Source organism: Aotus nancymaae, unplaced genomic scaffold, assembly GCF_030222135.1.
Source record: "Aotus nancymaae isolate 86718 unplaced genomic scaffold, 86718_ANA_hifiasm-v0.15.2.pri h1tg000057l, whole genome shotgun sequence".
NCBI classification, from domain to species: Eukaryota; Metazoa; Chordata; class Mammalia; order Primates; family Aotidae; genus Aotus; species Aotus nancymaae.
Genome location: NW_026988471.1, coordinates 36956740 through 36962189, shown reverse-complemented (window position 1 = coordinate 36962189; position 5450 = coordinate 36956740). Strand labels below are relative to the sequence as shown.

The window sequence follows — 5450 nt, the reverse complement described above, 5'->3', positions numbered from 1 at the left end:
CCAGATTACTTTAGTGTACTTGCTTGGTCAGTCCATCTGAGACTTAAATCTCTCTAGTCAGGCCCTCTCATGAGTCTGGCTGCAAGGACCATGACATCCTTTTCTGAGCCCCTTTTGCCCAGCCCAGCTTGGGCTGCCCTCTGAGAAAGTTACCAGCCTGCCGTATTGAAGATAAATGTTGCTTGGCCCTGTCCAGATGACAGAGATTCAGTCATGCCAGGTTCACACTTGCTTGAACAGCTTCCTCTTGGAGGCCAAAGACTGGTAAGGCAATGGATACCATTAGCTGTCAGGGGTATGCTGAGATCAGCTTGCAATGTCTTCTGAGGGCCAACTGTGTGCATCTTTTCTAAACTCTGCATTCAATGACATCACATTAACAACTTGAAATCAACTGGTGGGAGTATTTTCATCATGAAAATTGGCAAACTCTATAAATCAGGGCTCTCTCTCTTCTCAGTCCTCGTCCTACCCCACTTCTGGGCATACTGATATAGCAATTATTCACTCTTTCTGGGAAGACTCTCTTCATTCAGCTTCCAGGAGGCCATGTTTCTCAATCTGCTTTTCTCATGTCTTCTTCTGACACTGGAGTGCTTCAGGATTCCATTCTTTGGCCTCTTCTCTGCCTACACTGATTCCTTGGTGATCTCATTCTGTTACATGTCTCTAAATTCCATCTTTATGCTAAGGACTCAAAATGTATATTACCAGTTTGAACTTCTTTGATTTCCAGTTCTGTATATCCAGTTGCCCACTTTATTTTTCCATTTGGATAGTAAGCAGACATCTCACCTTAAGATAACTGGAGTTGAAATTCCCTCCAGAACCTGCTTGATCAACAGTCTTTTCCATCTTAGAATGGCAACTTCCAGCTTCTCAGGCCAAAAACTTTGGAGTCATGTTTGATGTCATTATTTCTTTCACAACTATACATGCAACACACTAGCAAATCCTGTTGACTCTGCCTTTGAAGACATTTGGAACCTGACCACTTCTTATAATTGGTAGTAATTGCCCTCCAAATCTAGATTTTTGCAACACTCTTTTAATTGCTCTCCTGTTCTCCCTTGTCTGCTTACCATTTCTCACTCAGGGTGAAAGCCCCACTTCTACTGTGTCCTTATTGAATACCTGGCCCTCAGGATTCCTGACCATAACAAAATGGTAAGGGATTAAGTGGTGAAGTCATTACACATTTTGAGGGTAGTAATTCTATGGTAAGTGACCAGGCAAATGGTTCTAAATTCACTTGTATTGCTAATGTCATAAGACAAAATCACAACAAATTTGCTTTAAAGATCTTAATTGCTGCCTGTGCTTTTGAGGTCTAGGCCAAGATTATGTTTTCCTCTAGTAGTATTATAGTATCAGATCTCACACTTATGTCTTTAATCTACTTTGTGTTGATTTTTGTATATGGTGAGAGATAGGGATCCAATTTAATTCTTCTGCATATGGATATCCAGTTTTTTCAACACCAATATTGAAGAGAGTATTTTTTCCCCAGTGTATGTTCTGGGCATCTTTGTTGAAAATAGTTTGCTATAACTATGTGGATTTATTTCTGGATTCTCTATTCTGTTTCACTGGTCTGTGTGAGTATTTTTATATCAAATATCATGCCATTTTGGTTACTGTAGCTTTGTAATATATTTTGAAGTCAGATTGTGTGATGCCTACCACTTTGTTGTTTCTACTCAGTATTGCTTGGCTATTTGGGGTGTTTTGTAGTTCCATATAAGCTTTAGGACTATTTTTCTATTTCTGTGAAGAATGTTACTGGTATTTTGATAGAGATTGAATCTATAGATTACTTCGGGTAGTATGGTCATTTTAACAATATTAATTCTTCCAATTCATGAGCATGGATTAGAAGAGAATAGAAATATCTTTCTATTCTATTCTAAATAGAATGTCTTTCAAAATAGAATGTCTTTCTAGTTGTTTGTGTCTTCTTCAATTTCTTTCATCAGAAGGAATTTATTCAATTTGATTAAATTTATTCCTAGACAATTTTTATAGCTGTTTTAAATGAGATTACTTTCTTGATTTCTTCTTCAGCAAGTTAATTATTGGTATATAGAAATATTACTGATTTATGTATACTGATTTTGTATTCTGCAACCTTATTAAATTCACTTATCAGTATAGCCATTATAGAAAACACTATGGAAGTTTCTTAAAACATTAAAAATAGAACTACCATATGACCCAGAAATCCCACTACTGGGTATTTATTCAAAGGAAAAAAAATCAATATTTCAAAGGGATACCTGTACTCCCATGTTTATTGCACCACTATTCACAATAGCCAAGATGCGATATTAATCTAAGTGTCCATCAACAGATGAATGAATAAAGCAAATGTAGTATATATGTATACACAATGGAATACTATTAAGCCATAAAAAAAGAATGAAATTCTGTCATTTGCAGTAACATGTATAGAATTGAAGGACATTTTGTTAAGTAAAATCAGCCAGGCACTGAAGGACAAATATTGTATGTTCTCACTCATATGTGGGAGCTAAAAAGATGGATTTCATGGAGGTAGAGAAAAGGATGGTAGCTACCAGAGGCTATGAAGGGTGTGTGGGATGAAGAGAGGTTGGTTAATGGGTACAAATATACAGTTAGATAGACGGAATAAGTGCTAGTATTCAGCAGCAAAGTATGTTGATATAGTTAACAAAAATATATTGTGTATTTTAAAATAGCTAGAAGAGAAGATTTGAAATGTTCCTAGCTCAAATAAATGATAAATATTCAAGGTGATGGATAACCTAAATACCCTGATTTGATCATTACACATTCTATGGCTGTATCAAGACATCACACATACCCCATAAATATGTATAATTATTATGTATCAATAAAAACTTTAAAACGTATATGAAAAACATTAATTGGCTTTATTTGTGATTCTATAACTGGGCAACTTTATCTCATAAAATAGAGTGAGTGTTCTGATGAGCCAAGAAGAGGAGGTTGGTTTTACAGACAGGAAAGGGCTGTGGAAAGCAGAGACAAACAAACAAATGTGGATTGGTCATTTCAAAGCTCCTTTTCATGTAAAGGTTAAAGCTGAGGGGACTTTCTTGTCATGCTGGCACTGGATCTAGGTCAGTGTTGGATACAATGTCTGGGCCTCAGGGCCTACACAGATCACAGAAGCTGGTCTTGCACAACCTCTAAAAGGCCAGGCCAAGCTATGGCTTACCCAGAGGTGTGAGCCCAGGGAAGCCCTAGGTCCTTTCCTGGCATCTCAGAGGAGACCATGTCTTTCTGGCTCAGCATAGACCTGCACATTAATCCACTGGGTTGGCTTTGGATCTTACAAGTTCAAGGGGTGGTCTTTGGGAGCAGGGAGTGATCAGGACCCTGGTCAGATTCATATATCTGCAACTGAGCCCACTCAAGGAAATAAATGGAAAAATGTAGTTGTTTTGGTTATTTGCCTTAATGTTACACATTATTATTAGGCCAAAGGCCTTCTGAGGTATACACTCACAAGGTGAGTTTTCAGTGTTTTTTTTTTTTTAATTCTCTCTCTTTTCGATACATTTTAATGATGACTTGGGTATAAGGCAAGGTGATCCTCTCTGCAGCACCAAAAGTGGGCAAGAGAAGAGATCAGAATGTGGCACGAGACTGAAAATCACTGTGGTAACCAGCTTCAGAGGGGCAGCTGGATTTGACTCTGAAGGAAAATTCTGTTCCGTTTGTACAGCAGACAGCAGTCCATGGGGTTCTCATCAGCTAACACTGGGAGAGGGCTTCAGAGGCAGCACGGGCTGCTGCTGTACTGGTCTAGGGGATGGGGGAGGACGGCAGATGCCTGTGAGACAAAGCAGAAGGGCCTCTAGACCTCAGACTGAGGGTCAGGGAAGAGTTACCTTCTTAAAGGGGCTGAGGAATAGTTAGGCTAGCAGACCAGAACAGGTCAAAAGAATACGCGCTATGGCAAAGGCTATTGTGGGTTTGGGGAAGGCAAGAGGGGATTAGAGCTCTGCAACTTGTGTGTGTAGGCTCTTTCTCAGAAGCCTAGGCCTGGGAGCTGATTGGCAGCAAGAACACACAGTAGGGAAAGCCCCATAATTGTCCTGCCTCCTGGCACTGGGACAGTGACTTAGTTCTCACAGCGAGGAGCTCTCTGAGAGTATCACCTGGGCAGAAATGTAAGGAGCACATCTGGTTTTGGCCAGTCATTGCCATCTCCGCAATAACATGACTGTGGGTCAATATCATTATGCAACTTTGTGACTTGGTCATTGAGCAATGAACAAGATCCTATTTGAAAGCCAAGGTCAAGCTTACAAAGCAATGCCAGCTTGTAACATCGCCCAGGTTAATTTAACACAGTTGAAACCAGGTCATATCTTTACCATCCAGGAGTAAATTATCCCAGGCACAGGGAAAGATGAAGTAGGAATGTTTCTTTTGGGGCCTTCCATGTCTAGTTTCAGAGACATCATTCAGCTCCCATCTCACTCCATATCTCACCCCCAGCCTGTGCTGTTTTCTCTCAGGGCCATGACTCTTCCTTTAGTTTTCCTCCATCTCTCTCTCCTTCCTTCTTTCTTCAAATATTTTTTTGGTAACATGCAATATTTTGTTTTAGTTTCTTACATTAGGTCATTTAGGATAATACCCTCCAGCTCCATCCATGTTGCTGAAAGGATATGATTTCATTTTTTATGGCTGCATAATATTCCATGGTGTATTTATACCTCATTTTCTCTATCCAATCCACTATTGATGGGCTCTTGGGTTGATTCCATGTCCTTGCTTTTGAGAATGGTGCTGCAGTGAACATATGAGCACATGTGTCTTTAAGACAGAATGAATTATTTTCCTTTGGGTATATACTCAGCAGTGAGATTGCTGGGTCAAATGTTGTTTTGTTTAGAGTTCCTTGAGAAATCTCCAAACTGTTTTCCACAGTGGCTGAACTAGTTTGTGTTTCCACTAATAGTGTATGAGCATTCCCTTTTCTCTGCAGCCTCATCAGCATCTATTATTTTCTGTCTTTTTAATAATAGCCATTCTACTGGTGTGAGATGGTATCTCATTATGGTTTTGATTTGCATTTCTTGAAATTATGGAATGCTGCATAATTTCATCCTTGAGAAGGGGCCCTGCTAATGTTCTCTGTATCATTCCAATTTTAGTACATTGCTGCCAAAGTGAGCCATTGAATATTTTTTGAACACCCACTATGTGCCAAGGGTAGAGCAGAAAGTCTCTTCTCACTCATGGATCTTACATTCTAGTCAGGCAAGACTATTGCAAACAAATCAAGACCCATTGAACGTTATCAGGTGGTAAAAGGTGCCATGAAGGAAAATGAAATAGGGGGCCGGGGTGGTGGCTCGCACCTGTAATCCTAGCACTTTGGGAGGCTGAGGTGGGTGGATTGCCTGAGCTCAGGAGTTCGAGACCAGCCT

The 5450-nt window shown here is 39.8% G+C and overlaps 1 pseudogene; it reads right to left on the bottom strand.

The window, feature by feature from the left end:
• Positions 1-5098: 5098 nt before the first annotated feature.
• On the bottom strand, positions 5099-5196 carry LOC135269791 (U6 spliceosomal RNA; annotated as a pseudogene).
• Positions 5197-5450: the final 254 nt, after the last annotated feature.